This window comes from Pan paniscus, chromosome 20 (genome assembly GCF_029289425.2).
Source record: "Pan paniscus chromosome 20, NHGRI_mPanPan1-v2.0_pri, whole genome shotgun sequence".
NCBI classification, from domain to species: domain Eukaryota; kingdom Metazoa; phylum Chordata; class Mammalia; order Primates; family Hominidae; genus Pan; species Pan paniscus.
This window is the reverse complement of record NC_073269.2, coordinates 40,782,284-40,802,517: the sequence shown is the minus strand read 5'-3', so window position 1 is coordinate 40,802,517 and position 20,234 is coordinate 40,782,284. Positions and strand designations below refer to the sequence as shown.

Here is a 20,234-nt window from a genome sequence, read left to right as displayed (position 1 = left end):
TGACCACTGACCCTATGCCAGGCCCTGTTCAAGGCACTCTCCCTGCTCCACTGATTAGCCCTCACAACATCCCTGGTGAAGTGTGGGCTTTTCCCCAAAGCTGCTGACTCTAGACCCAATTGGCTTCCCTCTAGGAAGCTGCTGCCCAAAGAGAACAATAACATTTTTGAGCATGACTTATTGTTTTAATATGCTTGTTAATTTGAGGTATACCATAAGGCATACCTCAGCAAAATGTTCAGTCCTAAGTGTTCATTTCAATTCATATTTAATCTGTGTCCCCACTTACAGTAACTTCCACTAGATTGAGCTATCAGGCATTCTGAATCCCCAGCAGGCTCCCCCTGCATCTCCCAGTCAGTTCCCCCAAAAGGCGTCACTGTGCTGACTTCCATCCCCATACATTGGATTGGCTTCTTCTTGAAGGTTATGTGTATGGATTCACATGGCATGCATGGCTTTTTGTCCAGGGTCTTTTGCTTGGTATCCTGTTTGTGAGATTCATAGCACGAGGATTAATATCTTTTTTTTTTTTTTTTTTTGAGACAGAGTCTTGCTCTGTCACCCAGGCTGGAGTGCCGTGGTGCGATCTCTGCTCACTGTAAGCTCTGCCTCCTGGGTTCATGCCATTCTCCTGCCTCAGCCTCCCGAGTAGCTGGGACTACAGGCACCCGCCACCACGCCCAGCTAATTTTTTGTATTTTTAGTAGAGACGGGTTTTCACCGTGTTAGCCAGGATGGTCTCGATCTCCTGACCTCATGATCCGCCCACTTTGGCCTCCCAAAGTGCTGGGATTACAGGCGTGAGCCACCGCGCCTGGCCCCTCACAAGGATTAATTTCAGTCTTGAGATTGTTGATGCAGTTGTTCCTTGGTTTATACAGATTCCCTTTACCTCACTTGCACCCTCAAAAATCATAGCTCCAAAATAGCAGAACACCCAACATTTTCCAAAAACATAGAAACAGAGCAGAAAGTCAGGCAGTCAATTTAGACCCACACTTTTCAATCATCCCTGAGCACCTGGAGAACTTTTAAAGCTGCTCATGTCCATGCTTCATCCCGGGATTTTGTTCCATTTGGCCCATAATCAAGGCATCCCCAGGTGGTTCTTTTGTTCAGGGAGGTTGAGACCCACTGACTTAAGTTAATTAGAAAATAGTTTCTGGTATGAAATGTCACTTTCCCAGGGTCCCATGGCTGTATTTAAAGGGGGAAGGGCTTGCCCATGAACAGTGTTGGATTCTGTAGGATGGAGATTGAGGGGGATGAATGTTACATTGATGGTCATCACAACCCTCTATAGACTCTTGGCTCAAGGATGGTTTTTGTGCTGTTGGTTTCCAGGTTACAGGTCAACACTTTCTTTGCATGGACGGGAGCAGCCTCATTCTGGGCTCCTGCTCTTGTCTTGAACACCATACTGAATACAGAGCGTCATTCTTATCTTTACCCAAATATTGCTGTCCTATTTCTCCATGATCAGGGTATCTTCTTCCAAAATTGGAACTGAGCTACCTGACGGAAAATGAGCAAGATTATTGTGTGGTGAAGAGAGACCTCTCGTAAAGTTCCTGTCCAGGTAGGTGACCAAGAGCTGGGCAGGTGGGAGTCCCTGAACTCCATAGATCAGTTGGGGACCTCTTTTTGGGAAGGGGGAAGCCTCTTGTTGTGACCTCCCTGGGGACTTGGGATCCATACAGTCCTTTGACCATCCTCTTACCCCCTTATACACTTCCCTGCTACTGGGGGAGGAGTAGGTTGTATTAGGTTAAAATCAAACTCTAAGTTCCATGTCTTTGGGCTTAATACTTGACATTGCCGCTCTCCAGCCTTGTGAGATGTTGCATGATTTCACCAGTGTAAAAGCTGGCTAAGTTAATGCTGGCTATTGTAACACAGAAACACTTTACAATATCAGCAGCCCAGCACAAGGAGAGTTTTTGGCTTTTGTCTTTTTCTTTTCCTCATTCAAGATCCACACAGGTCCACACAGGTTAGCAAGGAGCTCTGCACCACACCGTTATTCAGGGAATAAGAAACATTCTATTGTCAACATGTGGCTCAATTTAAAGCTTTCTTGGCATTATCTGTCAGCAGAGGAAAAATGAGAAAGAGAAGTCATGCCCACTTGCACCCATACATTGCTGTTGCCACTCTGTTGACAAAAACTGGGTTTTTGGCTGCACCTGAATTCTCAGAGCCAGGAGGTGGTTTAGCTGTGTACCTAAAGAGGAGAGAAAATGGGTTTGGTCAGCATATATCTCATTCTGTACACTTAGCCTACATTTAGTAAATGGTGGTAATAAGACTTTTCAATACTTTTCATCTCATTGGATTGTCTGATGGCATAGTTAGATAATACATGGAACTGTATAAGGTAATGCCTGAAACACAGTGGCTCTAAAAGACTTAGCTATTTGTATTGGTATTGTGCATGTAATAACATTAACTGCAATGAATAATAATAACACATTTCTTTTTTATCTCCAACTTCTTTATTTTTAATTTTATTTTTAATTGACAAATAATATGAATTTATGGGGGTACAGCATGATATTTTGATACATATTTACAATGTGGATGGATTACATCAAGCTAATTAAATCTATCACCTCATATATAATATAAATTTTTGTAGTAAATTTAAAATCTACTATTTTAGCAATTTTAAGATATACAGTACATTGTTTTTTATAGTCACCGTTCTGTGCAATAGATTACTAAAATGTATTCCTCCTGTCTAACTGAAATTTTGCACCGTTGATCAACATCTTTCCCTAATCTTCCTCTCCTCCTCCCCCCAGGCCTTCCGCTCTCTACTTCTATGAGTTCAACTTCTCTTGATTCCACATATAAATGAGATCACACAGTGTTTGTCTTTCTGTGCTTGACTTATTTCAATCGGTGTAATATTCTCCAGGGTCATCTATGTTGTTTCAAATGACAGAATTTCCCCCCTTTTTTAAGGCTGATTAATATTTCATTGTCTTTCTGTATTCATTTCACTTTGTATTCATTTTTTCCTGTATTCATTCATTCTTTGTACTTCCTGTGTTCATTCATCCATTGACAGACACTTAGGTTGATGCTTGTGAATAATGCTACAATGATCATGACAGTGCGGGTACATCATAGGACACTGGAGGAAAGTCCTTTGAATGTAAAGCATGTCGGAAAGCCTTTTGTGACAAGCTATCGTTAATTGAATAGAGAGCTCAGAGATAAACCCCACACATTTAGAGCCAATTGATTTTTAACAAAGGCACTGAAAACACACCATGGGAAAAGGACAGTCTCTTCAATAAATGGTGTTGGAAAACATGGCTATTCACATGCAGAGGGATGAACTTAGACCCTTATCTCACAACATATACAAAAATAAACTTAAAATGAACTAAAGACTTAAATATAAGACACAAAACTGTGAAACTACTAGAAGAAAATGTAGAGGACATGCTCCATGACTTTGATCTGAGCCACGACTTTTTGGATATGACCCCCAAAGTACAAGCAACAAAAGCAAAAATAGTCAAATGGGACCACATCAAACTAAAAAGGTTTTGCACAGCATAGGAAACAGTCAACAGAGTGATGAGACAACCTACAGATTGAGAGAGAATATTTTCAAGCTATACATTTGATAAGGAGTTAGTATCCAAAATCTATAATGAACTGAAACAATAGCAAGAAAACAAATAACTCAATTAAAAATGTGGGAAGGACCTGAATAGACATTTAGCATCTAAAGAAGACATACAAATGACCAACAACTATATGAAAAAATGCTCAACACCACTAATAATTAGGGAAATGCAGATAAAAATTACAATGAGACATCACCTCACCTCTGTTAGAATGGCTGTTATCAAAAAGAGAAAAGAGCACGTGTTGGCGAGGAGGTGGATAAGAGGGAATATTTCCATACTGTTGGTGGTAATGTAAATTAGTAAAGCGGTTGTGGAAAGCAGTATGGAAGTTTCTCAAAAAAGTAAACATAGAATTACCATGTGATCCAGTAGTCCCTCTTCTGGACATAGACACAAAGGAAATTAAATTAACCCATTAGACATAGCTGCAGTCTGATGTTCATTGCAACGTTATTCACGAAAGTTAAGCTATGGGAACAACCTAACTGTTCATCGAGATATGATTGGGTAAAGAAAATGTGGCACATATCGATGAGCCTAGAGGACATTGCGTTAAGTGAAATAAGCCAGGCACAGAAAAGCAAATTTTACCTGATCTCATATAAGGAATCTAAAAAAGTCATAGGAGTAAAGGATAGAATGGTCACTAGGGGATGGGAGCTTTGTGGAAAAGTTGCTCAAAGGATACAAAATTTCAGTTAGCAGGAATACTGTCAAGAAATCTATTATACAACATGGTGAATATAGTTAATAATATATAGTCTTCTTAAAAAATGCTAAGAGGGTGGGTGTAAAATGTTCTCATTACAAAATGATAACTGTGTGAGGTAGGAATATATTAATTAGCTAGATTAGTCATTCTAATGTCTATACATGTTAAAACATCATGTTGCACATGGCAAATATATACAATTTTATCTGTTAATACTTTTAAAAAGAGTCTTAAAATATTAATCATTTTATCCCATCTCAGTATATATGTTATCAAGGCTATACATGATAATTCCATCTTTTTAACTTCACAGTGGAATATTTGTCACGTTTTCTACAGATAATGAGTATTTTTTTAATCCACAGATGCGCCTTCTCTCTGGATCCACATTTCTTCTCTCATCACAGATCTTTCACCTGGTATCACTTTTCGTCATCCTTAAATAGAATTTTCTTTAAGAATTTCATTTTATGCAGGTTAATTTTCCATTAAATTTCTTATTTTTGCTCTGAAGTCATTTTGCTTTATGCTGTTTCTTCAAAAACACTTTTGCTATGTGTAGAAATTTTGGTTAGCAGTTACTTCTTCAGCAGTTTGAATTGGTCCCTTTCACTGTGTCCCTGAGTCACAATTATATTTTGGGAGTGAGTGGTGACAAATAACTTACCATTTTGATCATAGCCTTCAGATCTTAGGTTAGGATATGAACCGAAATTCTAACACTGAGATGGAGACAGTGACTGGATGGGATTGTCACAGAAAAGAGGAAGTGAGAGTATTGAGTGTGGAGGAGAAATCATACGCAGTCACCCTTTGGGATCCATGGGACATTGGTTCCAGGATCCTGCACAGATACCACATCCACAGATGCTCAAGTCCCTAATATAAAATGCCATAGAATTTACATATAGCCTACACATAGACTCCTCCCACATATTTTAACTCATCTCTAGATTACTTACAATACCCAATACAGTGTAAGTGCTGTGTAAATAGTTGTGATGCTGTATTGTTCAGGGAATAATAAGAAAAAAAGGCATATACTTATTCAGTACAAAGGCAACCAATTTTTCCAAGTATTTTTAATCCACAGTTGGTTGAATCCATGGATGCAGAACCTGTGGATACGGAGGGCCGACTGTAATGAGTATGTATCTGGTGGCCAAATTGATGGGTTGTGCTAGAAACTGAGTAGGTGCTTAGGAATCCCCTTTCTCTTCCTGGATACGTGGCTTTCCTAAGACTTAATTAATTTGGTATTCACTTGAGGACTGCAGGTTCAAGTAATGGGCTGTTGAAGTCTTGATGAGAGCAGTACCTGATAATTCTGTCAGTAAACATCAGGCTGTGCCATTTCATAGTCAAATATTTGCACCTAGAGGCTGGAGGGAGGTGAATTCCCTGAGTATTAGAGATTAACAATGACTTGTCATCTGCCATCACATACTTGAAATTGTGTCAACTCCACTCTCCACTTTGGCCAGAGGGCAGTTAGCTGTGATGTTCTCAAGCGTTGAATCATGTGGCCTATAAGAATTCATCCTACAGTTTATGAAACCCTCCTGCATGATCTATTTTTAAAAATAAATTCTTTTAAAGGAGCCAAATAGTGTTATTCAAAGGTGTACTATCTTGTAAAACTTTCAGTGATTAACTCTGAGGCTGCTTGATGCATTTGAGTGATGTTTTATATTTTGACAGATATCCCAAATGACCCAGCAAAAGGGACATTTCGTTTGCCCCCTCACAGCCATTGTATGTGAGTGTCTTGTGATGATGATGATGATGATGATGATGATAAAAAATAGCCATAATGCATTTCATGAGTACTGACTTTAAAGCTCTATTACTTCCCATGAGGTATGTGGTGTTATTTTACCTATTTTATTCACTGGATTTTAATGAGCATTCCCTTTCTCAAACTGCAGCCAGGATCAAAATTCCCCTCTGGGCCCCAGCCCCACAGTTTCTGATTCACTAGGTTTTGGTGGGGCCAGGGAGCATGCATTTTTAACAAATTATCAGGTGGTCCCAATGTTAAAGGTTTGGGAACTACTGGATTAGAACAGTCTTTAATGTTAGTACACAAAGACCCTAAAAGCATGGTATTTTCTTCATTTTTCATTTTGAATGTAGGTTCTTGAGTGCCTAGAACTGAAGAGATGCACCTAAGGCCTCAGAGGCAAGAAGGTCAAGGAATGAGTCTCCTATTAGCAACCTCTGAGGGTGGAGCATTAGCTTGGGTGGCCACAGAAATCTAGATGTGGCTCCTTTAGGAGGAAGAAAAGCCCTGCCTTGTCAGTAAGACATTGGAACAATATTTCCCAGGGCCAACTGGAATGGTGTTTGGCCATTGTCATGGAGAAACAGATACAGGTCACAACTATATTACCCAGACAAGTCTCTGTGCCTCCACCCAGGAAAGGGGCACTTCCTGTACCCCACATAGGCGCTGTGGGCTTTGCAAGACACCATTGTGAATATTTAGTTGGTGGTGCTGGGTTACTCCACAGGGGCCAAGTCAATTCCCAGGTGTTAAAAAAATCATGACGCTTGTTAAAGAATAGTAAGGCAGACTTGATTCAGCGGGACTCTTGCGAGAGATGTAGGGACCACTGCAGTGGGGTGTTCCAGGGTGGGAGAGAGATTGGGCTCAACTCCAACTGCAGCAGGAACAAGTGGGGATTCATACCCAAGGAATGGTGTGGAGGGGTCAATGAATGGAAAAGCATTAAGAGGAAATGTCAGAGGTAAGGGGGGATTCTGGTAAGCTGACTTAGCAGGATTCTTGCTAAAAATGGACAATGTAGAGACAACATGGAAATCCAAATCAGGGCCTAGGTGAGGAGAGAGTTCAAAGGAGCCTGATTAGAGTTTGGTTGAGTAGATCTTTGTCAGCACTGAGCAGGGAAGGACTGTGCAGAGGTTAGGACCTACCTCCACCCCTTTGCATTAGCTATGATCCCCCTAAAATGGGGGTTCTTCCAGGATCCTCCAGAGCCACTGCACCCTCACTCCATCCCACGATATCTTGGGCCTTACGTGTATTTTATACTGGTGGAGTCTGAGGCTTGGAGCACCCAAGTTGGAGCACCCAACTATAACTGGGTAATATAGTGGTGACCTGTATCTGTTTCTCCATGACAATGGCCAAACAGCATTCCAGTTGGCCCTGGGAAATATTGTTCCAATGTTTTACTGACAAGGGCACACCCCCCACAGTACAGACCAAATTGAAGAACAGGTTGAGCCCATCAGACCTGCCCCAGTCTCCCACTTCTCATGTTCCCACCCTGTTCATGTTGCTCACTGGATATGGTGGCATTGATGGATCCAGTGCAGGTAAGTGGAAGGGCCTTTAGGTCCTCAGCTGCTCAGACATCCACTCTCAAGTTCTTGGCACTGAGATACAAAGGATAATATTTCCCTGAGACTTTTCCCCTTTCCATCATCACTGGGGAGTCACTGATGTTACCAGAGAGCAGGGGGCAGAAGGCAGCCCTGGAATGCCTGAGTGAGGAGTGGGTCTCTCTTCTGAATGTTCTGGGAGCCCTGAAGGTTGGGAACAGAGCAGAGAGGTGATCTTACTGAGATCCTAAGAGGGTCCCTCTGGCTGCAGAGAGGAGAGCAGGCTGTAGAGGCATACGGTGGGAGCAGAGTGACCAAGTAATAGGCTACTGCAATAGTCCAGGTAAGTGGTGTTCGCTAAACCAAAATGGATATGGAAGCAGTGATTAGATTCTGCATCTATTTTTTAAGTCAAGCTGACCAGATTTTCTAACATGAAGGGTAAGAAGGACAAGGAGGTTAGGTGACCCCAGGTTTTTGGCTTAGCAGCTGGAAAGGACAGATGTGCCACCAATTGAGATGGAATAGTTGGTTGTAGGGGAGATTTTAAGTGGCAGTATCAGAAGTATCAGAAGTTAGGTTTTGGCCATGCTGAGTCTGACGGTCCAGGGGCCCCTGAGTGGAGGTTCTGAGCAGGCAACTAGACATACAGTTGTGGTGTGCTGGGGAGGGATTCAGGTTATGAGAATCCAAATTGTGGCATCTAGTATGTGGATGGCTATGGAGTTGTGTGGAGATTTAGGAGAGGAGATTTTCTGGTCATGGTGCAATGCCAATATGTTGAAAGAAAGGAAAGAGTGGAGCCTGAGGACTGGTTATCTTGCTTCGGCAAATCACTGGCCATGAGGATTGCATATGGGGAAGATCAGGATCTGCTAAGTGGCCACATTTTCCAAGGGGGTATCGATTCGAGATGGATGCTGAGGCTTAGCCAGAATGGAGGTGGAATTACAGTAAGATCTGGGATGGAGTTTGTTCACCGTCTCTGGACACACTAGGCTTTTGTGGTGACCCATGGTGATGAAGGAATAGAATGCACAACACAGAAGAGAAAGAGGATCTATTAATAAGTGTCAAACATCTGTGTGTGGTTAATGACTGAGGTTGAAGCCAGGATCACCACCATGTTGGGAGGCCTTCGAATCGGAACTGGGCGCTGCCCTTGCCAGTGGGAGCCATCAAAGGTATTTTGAGTTGTGTTCCCCCCAAAATATATGTGAATGTCTTAATACTCAGTACCTTAAAATGCGATCTTATTTGGAAAGAGTCTTTATAGAGGTAATCATGTTAAAATGAGATCCCGAGGGTGCGTCTTAATCCAATATGACTGGTATACTTATAAAAAGGGGAAATGTGGACCCTGAGACAGACACACACAGAGAGAAGATGACATAAAGACACCCAGGGAGAAGACGGCCATGTGACCGGAGGGGTGTATCCACAAGCCAAGGAATGCCAGGGATTGCCAGCAACCACCAGAAGCTGGAAGAAGCAAGGCAGGATTCTCCCCTGGAACTACTGAAGACAGCATGGCCCTGCCAATGTCTTCATTTCAGACTTCTAGCTCCAGACTGGCAGACAATCTAGCTCCAGACTGGCAGACAATCAATTTCTTTTGTTTGAAACCACCAAATTCAGCAACCCTGGGAGATGAATACAGAGGGTCTTGGGCAGGACGAGCTCCTGGTTGCATTTGCCAAGCACTCTTTGCATGCCATGTACAGAGGGAATTGCGGAAAGCCCATGAACATGGCCACGGTGTGGGCCAGGAGTTGGGTAGCAGCGGCAATTGGGGCTTCACAGGTGGGGCCTAGAGTTACGAGACAGGTACAGTCTGAAGAGTGCTACCCCTGTGGGAAGGAAGTTAATGACTGGCCCATGGTACTGGGAGGTTAAGGAAGAAGACTGAGCTCACTTTTGTTTGTATCTGGTAAGTATGATCTTGCTGACACTAGGAGATGGCATTGGGCTCCTTGTATTGATCACAAGGGGATGTTTTTTTAAAAAATATTTTCTATATTTTCTGATGCTTTGACATATTGGGGGCTTGCTCATCCTGGTGAGACCACCCCTCCCAGGGCCAGCTAATTCCTAGAAAATAAACACTTGCCTGTGGGTAAGTCATTCATGTATAGCCAACCAGTCTGAGTTCCTACTCCTACCTGCCTGCTTTTATCAGGTTCCTGCAGCCCAGGACACTGTCCCCCTGCCCTAAATCACTCCAGGGCCAGGTACTGGACAACTAAGGAGCACCCATATAACCCAGAGCTTACTAAAATTATTCAGATTACTCGATCCTTAGCATGCTCAGTTTACCTACCCTGCCTTGCCTCTTCCTTTCTGTGAAACCACAATAAAGCCTCCTGCCCCTGCTTCCCTCTTTGCTCTTCCTGCCTCCTCTCTGACACTGATCCTTCCCTGTGTAGCCCTGCATGGCGTGGCATGGCCCCTCTTCTTGGGATCTTGGGAACTGTAAGTTAAGAAAATCTTCTTTCAATGGCAGTTGTCTGTACATCATCTCACTACACCTAATTAAAACAAATCCCAGGTGCATTTTAAAAGACCCCACATGCCAGGCCCAGAGTACATTTGGTGTCTATCTGCCTGCCTGCCTGTTGTCAATGTGGGCTGACACAGTGATCAACAGGGTACAAACTGGGAGTGAACACCAGTGTCACCAGTGCCTGATATCTCCTCTGAATTGGGAAGTTGGGGAGGAGAGTAGGTTTGGGATGTATGTATGGGAAGATGGACGGAGGTCCTGAGGAGAGAAGACAGTCATGGAGTCAATAGCCTCCATCATGGCAGGGCTGTGTGACCTTTGAGGATATGGCCATTGAGTTTTCCCTGAGGCAGGTGGGGGCTGTTTGATGAGGCTCAGAGACTCCTATACCATAATGTGATGCTGGACAGCTTTGCACTTATAGCCTTGCTGAGTAAGGTCTTCACATCTTCCCTAGTGACCTGAGCTGGTTTCTTCCTGTCCCCTTGCCCCAGAGGCGGCTCTGTCCTCACAGCTGGAGCATGGGCCCTTCTCACTTCTCTGCTGTCCTGGCACATGTGCTGTGGGTGCTGAACCTCTGTGCACTTCTCTGAGCAGTACCCTCCCCAAGGAGCCCCAGCAACTGCCACCCCAAGGCCTTGCAGGGAAGTTTTGAGGCCAGCCCAGTAGATCCCATCCAGCTCAGTCATTTCTTTCCCAAATGATTGTCCAGTTCCGGGGCAATTCTGGATGCAGATTCTGTCCCCTTTTTTGGCTGGCATTTCCTGGGGCCTGGCTGTGCCAGGAATTACAGGCACTAAGAAGATCACTATTTGGCTGGGACTGCCGGCTTGTTTCTGCAAGACATTCCTCATAGGCTTTTTGTTTCATTTTGTTTTCCATTTTCTTTCCTGTAGTCTGTGGTGGAGTGGTTCCTCTGAACAAATGCTGGCCACTCACCTGCCAAGGTGCTTCCCTTAGTGCTTAGCAACCATTTAGTTGCCCAACTGGAGATGGTGGAATAGGCCTGAGTGCCTGAACAGAGCAGACACCATGACAACCATGACAAGAGGTGGTTAGAGGGGCCTTGGCCTTGGGAAGTAGGAAGAGGAGAGTGTGACATCAGGACTAGGTTCACATATCAGTAACCTGTCCCTGTTCACCATTGTTTGGGTTCCAAAGCTAATGGCCATACCTCATCCATATCACTCCTTCCCCATTCTTGAAACTGTATCCACTTGTCATTTCTATTCTGACACTGGGCCCCAGGCTGCACCCCACATCCTGGTCTCCATGTCTCACCCTCTCCACTGCTCACTCTGGAGTGCTCTCCAACATTGGCCTACAATTCATGGGTTGTGAGATGTGCATTTCCATTAATAGTCCCTGAACACCAGCAACTCAGGTGCAATTGCATTTTTCTTGGGCCTGGACATACCCTTAGGGCTCATGTTTTACCAGCAGCCAAAGCCCTGCTGGAGGGTGCTTATGGAGAAGTGAGCTGGAGACCCTGCCTCTATCATTTCTGCACTGCATCCTGCTGTTCTTGACTCTGGCAAGATCATGGCACTGTTAAAGCCTCCTATATTCTGTCACTTTGAGAGTCTTACTACTGCGCAGCAGTTGCTTCCTTCCACTTCCTCAGCACCTTTGTCTTACGAACAATTCCGCAGGCTCATTCCTGGGTCAGACATTTGTGATGGGGCTGTTCTCTCCCACTAAAGCTAACAAGAATTTTACCAGCATTTCATTGCTTTCAGTTTTTTGGCATAGATTGGAAGGTAAGCAAGGGCTCTCTCTGTGAACATAATGTTGAAAAAGTGTCACCTGTCAGGAATCCCAGGCAGGTCCTTCCACCCAGAACCTACACCTGCCATGTGTGTGGTTTTATTTTTTCTTTTTCTTCTTTCTTTCGTTCTTTCTTCTCTCTTTCTTTGTTTCTTCTTTCTTTCTATTTCTTTTCTTTCATTTCCTTCCTTCCTTCCTTTTCTCTCTCTCCTTCCTTCCTTTTCTTTTTTTTATTTTTATTTTTATTTGAGACAGAGTCTCGCTCTATCACCCAGGCTGGAGTACAGTGGCGCTATCTCGGCTCACTGCAAACTCCGCCTCCCGGGTTCACGCCATTCTCCTGCCTCAGCCTCCTGAGTAGCTGGGACTACAGGTGGCCACCACCGCGCCCGGCTAATTTTTTGTATTTTTAGTAGAGATGGGGTTTCACCGTGTTAGCCACGATGGTCTCGATCTCCTGACCTCGTGATCCACCTGCCTCGGCCTCCCAAAGTGCTGGGATTACAGGCGTGAGCCACCGCACCCGGCCCCTTCCTTTTCTTTCTCTTTTCTTTTCTTTTCTTTGACTTTTCTTCTTTCTTTTCCTTTCTTTCTTTCTTTCTCTTTCTTTCCTCTCTTTCTCTCCCTTCCTTCTTTCCCCTTCCTTCCTTTTCTTTCTTTCTTTCTGGCTTTCTTTCTCTTTCTCTTTCTTTCCTTCTTTCTCTTTCTTGCTTTCTCTCTTCCTTCCTCCCTCCCCCTTCCTTCCTTCCCTCCCTCCCCCTCTCTCTTTCTTTCCTTTCCTTTCTCTCTCTCCCTTCCTTGCTTCCCCTTCCTTCCTCCCTCCTCCCTGTCTCTTTCTTTCTTTCTCTCTTCGTCTCTCTCCTTCCTTCCTTTTTTCCTTCCTTCCTTAATTTCTTCTCTTCTCTTCTCTTTCTTGCACAGGGTGCCACTCTGTCACCAAGGCTGGAGTGCAGTGGTACAGCTGCAGCCTCAACCTCTTGGGCTCAAGCAATCCTCCCACCTCAGCCTCCCAAGTAGCTGGGACTATAGGTGCACACCACCACACCCAGCTTATTTTTTAATTTTTTTGTAGAGACAGGGTCTCATCATGTTGCCCAGACTGGTCTCAAACTCCTGGCCTGAAGTAATTCTCCCACCTTAGCCTCCCGAAATGCTGGGATTACAGGCATGAGCCACTGCACCTGGCCATGTGGTCTACTCTTGAAAGACACTTTGCACCTGGCTGGATACCAAATAACACACCCAGGGCAGAAATCATCATACACACGTGGTATGTGGAGAAGATTCTGAGTGAGTGTAAACCTTCCCCAGCAACAGATGCAGAGAATATAGAGAAGTCCATCAGAAAGGAGTAGGGGAGGACCTTGCTTGTGAAGACTTGAAGCAACCACACGTCAGAAGAGCCTTTCGAATGCAGGGAGGATGGGGACTTTCTAGCCACAGCAGGCTTTCTCCAGCATCAGGTCACTCTTAGCATGGGGGAGCCACAGAAGAGCATACCATGTGCAGCAGCCTTTCTCATTATGCAAAGGCATTACCAATGCAGTCAACTTGGAAATGGCTTCAGCCACAATTTCACAGTTGTTTAGCAACAGAGAGTCCACGCTGGGGAAAGGCCTTATGGGTGTAGAGAATATGGGGAATTCTTTAGACAGGCCTCCACTCTCAATATGCATCGAGTTCACACTAAAGAAAAGTCTGTGCAGCAAATTAAACCCTTTCAACAGCAAGTGAGATTTACTCAGCATCAGCAAATCCACATTGGAGAAAGGCCTTATGAGTGCATCTCCTAAAAGATGTGAGTTGGAGACCCTGCCTTTCCATCTGGAGCAGTGGTTAAATTTGACAGCTACTACTCTGATCTCTTTCAACACCAAAGAGTTCACACCAGAGAAAAACCTTATGAATACAGCAAATGTGAGAAATTATCCAAAGCCCCAGCCTCAGTAAACATCAGAGAGTTCACTCTGATGAAAGTTTTCATGAGTGTAGTGACTATGGAAAAAGGTCAGGGCTGGGCATGATGGCTCACACCTGTAATCCCAGCAGTTAGGGTGGCCAAGGCAGTAGGATCGCTTGAGGTTGGAAGTTTGAGACCAGCCTGGACAACACAATGAGATCCTCATCTCTTCAAAAAATGAAAAAAAAAAAAAAAAAAAAAAAAAAAGCTGGGCATGGTGGCACATACCTGTAGTCCCAGCTAGCTACTCAGGAGGCTGTGGTGGGAAGATTGCTTGAGTTCAGGAGTTTGAGTATAGGATTGTGCCACTGCACTCCAACCTGGGTGACAGAGTAAGACCACTGAAAAAAATGTAAGTGGTTGTGCCATTTTTTGTTCTCACCAGCAGTGTTGGTGAGTTCCAGTTTCTCCACATCCTCACCAACAATTGGTGTTGTCAGTGTTTTTAATTTTTGCCATTCCAATAGGAGGTGCCAAGTAGTATCTTACATTTCTGTAAAGACTCATGATTTGGGAAATTATTTTGTATGTTTTTTTGCCACCCATATATCTACTTTTGTGAGATAGCCATTCATATTTTTTGCCTTTTTAAAATGAATGTTGGTTGGGTAGATATTTCTGTTTTCACTAACGAGTACAATGAAACAACAAAGAAATTTGTTAGTACTTCAGTCATTCATGAATGGTGTTAGTGACTTGTTTGCTAAGTTGAGAAATATTTTTGGATACTAGAAGAATATTTTCTCAAATTTTGTGCTGTTTACAATGTAAAGCTATAGACACAACATACTTTTAAATTTAATCTGCATTATTAACATATTCTCCATTACATTTTTCAGGCTGTACAGTCAACAAAATTCTGACTTGTAGTGTTTGCCAATTTCCCTGGTGTAAATATTCCCACTTTGGCAATGTCATGCAACAAAATGTCTCTAAACCTGGAGACATCTATTTCTTGATAAAACTTTGCTAGACGTTTATCAGTTTCATTGATCTCAAGCTTCTAGTTTCATTGATTTTCTCTAAGTTTTTTCTGCTTATTTCATCGATTTCCATTTTGATCTTTAGTATATCCTTTTTCTGAATCATTTTGTTTCTTTTCTTTTTCTGATTTCTTTTATATATTTTTTTTATTTTTTATTTTTTTATTTTTTTTATTATACTTTAAGTTTTAGGGTACATGTGCACATTGTGCAGGTTAGTTACATATGTATACATGTGCCATGCTGGTGCGCTGCACCCACTAACTCGTCATCTAGCATTAGGTATATCTCCCAATGCTATCCCTCCCCCCTCCCCCCACCCCACCACAGTCCCCAGAGTGTGATATTCCCCTTCCTGTGTCCATGTGATCTCGTTGTTCAATTCCCACCTATGAGTGAGAATATGCAGTGTTTGGTTTTTTGTTCTTGCGATAGTTTACTGAGAATGATGATTTCCAATTTCATCCATGTCCCTGCAAAGGACATGAACTCGTCATTTTTTATGGCTGCATAGTATTCCATGGTGTATATGTGCCACATTTTCTTAATCTAGTCTATCATTGTTGGACATTTGGGTTGGTTCCAAATCTTTGCTATTGTGAATAATGCTGCAATAAACATACGTGTGCATGTGTCTTTATAGCAGCATGATTTATAGTCATTTGGGTATATACCCACTATTTAATACATGGTGCTGGGAAAACTGGCTAGCCATATGTAGAAAGCTGAAACTGGATCCCTTCCTTACACCCTATGCAAAAATCAATTCAAGATGGATTAAAGATTTAAATGTTATACCTAAAACCATAAAAACCCTAGAAGAAAACCTAGGCATTACCATTCAGGACATAGGCATGGGCAAGGACTTCATGTCCAAAACACCAAAAGCAATGGCAACAAAAGACAAAGTTGACAAATGGGATCTAATTAAACTAAAGAGCTTCTGCACAGCAAAAGAAACTACCATCAGAGTGAACAGGCAACCTACAAAATGGGAGAAAATTTTCGCAAACTACTCATCTGACAAAGGGCTAATATCCAGAATCTACAATGAACTCAAACAAATTTACAAGAAAAAAACAAACAACCCCATCAAAAAGTGGGCAAAGGACATGAACAGACACTTCTCAAAAGAAGACATTTATGCAGCCAAAAAATATATTTTTTTATTATACTTTAAGTTCTAGGGTACATGTGCACAACGTGCAGGTTTGTTATTTAATGTGGAAACTAAGACCCATGATTTGAGACCCTTCATTTTTTCTCTTAGGTGTTTAATATTATAGATTTCCCTTCAAATTGTCTTTCAGCTGTGTCCCAGAGATTTTTTAACAGCTCTATTGAGGTGTCACTAATATAAAAAAACCTGCACATATTTATTGTATACAACTTGGTTGGTTAGAACATATGTGTATACCTGTGAAACCATCACTATAATCAAGGTAATAAACACATCCATCATCTCCAAAGGTTTCCTCCTACCTCTCCCCTCCCCCCTTTTTTTGTAGTAAGAACGCTTAACTTGACATCTGCTCTCTTAACAAATTTTAAGTATACAATATCGTTAACTACAGGCACTGTGTTGTTCAGCAGCTCTCTAGAACATATTCACTTTGCATACTGAAACTTTGTACCTGTTCAATATCTCCCCACTTATCCTCCTCCCAGACCTGGTGCCCACCATTTTGCTCTCTGCCTCTATGAGTTTGACTTTTTTGGTACCTCATATAAGTGGGATCATACAATATTTGTTCTTCTGTGACTGGCTCATTTAACTTAGCATAATGCTCTCTGGGTTCAACTATATTGTTGCACATGGCAGGATTTCCTCATTTTTTAAAGGCTGAATAATATTTCATTTTATACATATCCAGTATATATATCCTATATATATAGGATTATATATATAATATATATCCTATATATAGGATATATATTATATATATAATCCTATATATAACATATATTATATATATAATATATATAATATATAATATATATAATATATATAATATAATATATTATAATCCTATATATAGGATATATATTATATATATATCCTATATATAACATATATTATATATATCCTATATATGATATATTATATATCCTATATAATATATGTATTATATATTATATATATTATATATATCCAGAGCAAATATTTTAAAAATTGATCATGTTTTGTCCCCTTTATGTCCCTTTTGGTATCATATCTAAGAATTCTTCACCTCACCCTTGGGCATGACAATTTCCTCATAATGCTTTCATCGTTTTAAGATAGGAGGCAAGACTCAACTCCAGAGGCATGGTCAGACATTGGACCAAATTGAGGACTATATAAAACAGGGATGAGGTGGAAGCAACTTTCCATAAGACACACCCACTAGTGTGCCATGTCAGTTTACCATTGCCATGGCAACACCTGGGTGTTACTACCCCTTTCCATGGCAGTGACCCCATGACCCAAAAGTTACTACCCCTTCCACAGAAATTTTTGCATAAACCGCCCCTTAATCTGCATGTAATTAAAAGTGGGTATAAATATGACTGCAAAACTGCCCTGAGCTGCTACTCTCTGCCTATGGGGTAGCCCTGCTCTGCAGAGGCAGTCACAGAGCTGTAACACTGCCTCTTCAATAAAACTGTTTTCTTCTACCACCTGCTTGCCCTTGAATCCTTCCCTGGGTGAAGCCAAGAACCCTCACAGGCTGAGCCCCACTTTGGGGCTCCACTAATTCCTCTCTAATAATCTGAGGAATTTGGTTAGTTGTGATTTCCTGTTTTTGCAATCATTTATTAGAATCACAGGAATAGCAGTGAATTATTCAATAGAAACAGCCGCTGCCTTGCTAATTAGTTTATAAAACTCCAGAACATTTTTGTTTGATTCAAGAGCTGAAGAATCGCAAGCCCATGTTTAAAATTCTGGGAATATCCCTGAGGTGTATATACATAGTGTTGTTATTTAATGTGGGAAAATAATAATCAAACCCGTTAACTTAAATTTAGCCCTAGTCTTGTGTGAAGTGAATATGTGTAAATAAAATATATGAATTCTGTATGAACTACGAGTTAGGATTGCATGATTGCCTAAAGCCCATCTCACACAACTTGTCTGTCCAAATATTTTAAGAGTCACAATTTATATAAAAACAATTTACATTAAAGTTACATTTACATTTTGTACATTGTACAAAGAGGTTTTGAAATAAATAAAAGTAGTAGCAATAAAGCACTTACCTATTTTGTTGATTGAAAGTAAATGCAACAAAGAAATTCTATTACTTAGGATACAAAATGATAAATTTATTCTACTTTGGATGTTTACCTTTCAAATATATATTTCATCTAATTTCATTTGATATAAGTATTCTGTAATCGCTGAGAAGGAATGTATAACATATTAACTCAATATTTAGCAACTACTCATTTCCTTGATGTGTTTCATAACTTCCCTTAACTCTAAATAGGATTCTTTTTAAAGAAATTTTCCTATTTCCAAGTTTTGTATTTTCTCAGTAATAGGTCTAATATTTTGTTCATATAAATTTACTAATATGTTTTGTTGACACACCTCAGCAATGAAGTGAGTATCCTCATAAATAAAGCTTAGATTTTAGACTATAAAATGTAACAAATATTACATAGCAGGATTTGACACAAACTTTGGTTTGGTCTAAGTTACAGTAGTGTTGTTTTGTTTAAAAAGCCTTCATGAGATATAATTCACTTACCATATAAATCACACATTCAAAATACACAATTCAGTGGTTTTAACATATTTAAATATATGTGCAACTATCCCCCACAGTTATTTTTAAAACATTTCATCACTTCACAAAGAAACTCCATATCCCTTAGATATCAATCTGCTGTCCCACCACTACCCACCATCCCTAAGCAACCACTAATCTACCTTCAACCTCTATAGAGTTGCCTATCCTGCACACTTCATGTACATGGAATTATATACTATGTGGTTATTTTGTAGCTGATTTTTTCACTTACATGTTTTCAGTGTTCCTCCATGCTGTATTGTATATCAGCACTGCAGTCCTTTCTTATGGCTGAATAATCTGTTATAAGGATATATCACATTTTGTTTATCCATTCATAAGTTGGTAAATGTGTTAGGTTGTTCTTGCTTTGCTGTAAAGGAAAACCTGAGACTGGGTAATTTACGAAGGAATACCCCAGACTGGATAATTTACAAAGAAAAGAGGTTTACTTGGCTCACAGTTCTGCAGGCTGTACAGGAAGCATAGCACTAGCATCTGCTTAATTTCTGGTGAGGCCTCAGGAAGCTTCCAATCATGGTGCAAGGCAAAGGGGGAGCCAGTGTGTCACATGGTGAGAGCAGGAGCAAGAGAGAGTGAGGGGAAGATGCCACACACTTTTAAACAGTCAGATCTTGAGAAAACTCATTATCTCAAGAATAGCACCAATGGGATGGCATCAAATCATTCATGAGAAATCTACCCTCATGATCCAGTCACCTCCCAGCAGGCCCCATAATATTATATGGTTTGGCTGCGTCCCCACCCAAAATCTGGACTAGATGCATAACGTATCACCCTGAGATCTTAACATTTAGATGAGGTCAGAGACTGGATGGAGATTTTGGCTTCTCGCATTAAGAAGCATGTGAGAGTGTAGAATGTATAGGATAAATAATAGAATGGAAATCTGATGACTAATTAATAGATTTTACTAGAAAATGGCCAAGGACTTATCCTATCCCATTATCTCTTTCTGGATGCTCTGGAGGACAGCACATCCTGGCTTCTCTTACATGTGGAGCTATTTGAGTGGGTTGTAGGCCATGGAATATAGGCAGAAGTGATTGCAAAATTGTGTCTTCATTATGTTTTCTCATTTCTGCTCCATCCTGGGGATGCCTCTTTGGACGTAATGCTTTTACTTTTCACAGTGTCCAGGATTATTGCCCTCTTCATGTGGGCTACAGGTTTGGGTGGTGGGCTGAAAGTGTCTTGATGAGACAAGATCTGGTGACCCTGAGTTGCTGGGCATAAGCTGGGCCGTCTGGTTTGGGCCTGGTTCTGGCTTCCCTGGGGGCTGGAGGGGCAGAAGGGGAGGGGTCAGATCCTGGTTGCTGTGAATTAGAGATGAACAGTGACACGCCATCTTATATCACAAACTAGAAACCATGTCAACTCCACTCTTCCCTTAGGGCTGCAGGTAGTTAGTCTCAGTGATCCTAAGTTTTGAATCATGTAAGAAAGTATCCCTTGGGCAATAGGTCTACCTGTATATTAGGAAACCCTCCTGCATATACCGTTTTAAAAAG

The 20,234-nt window shown here is 41.6% G+C and overlaps 1 protein-coding gene across 1 annotated transcript in view; it reads left to right on the top strand.

Annotated features, from left to right (window-relative positions):
• The window catches only part of ZNF599 (zinc finger protein 599), an 82,455-nt gene that overhangs the window by 45,931 nt on the left and 16,290 nt on the right, over positions 1–20,234 (top strand). Inside the window, exons 13-15 of the mRNA XM_008969229.6 lie at positions 1,487–1,582; positions 4,728–4,781; positions 6,064–6,222. The gene's annotated coding sequence lies outside the window, so the exon portion shown is untranslated. The remainder of the gene's footprint in view (positions 1–1,486; positions 1,583–4,727; positions 4,782–6,063; positions 6,223–20,234) is intronic.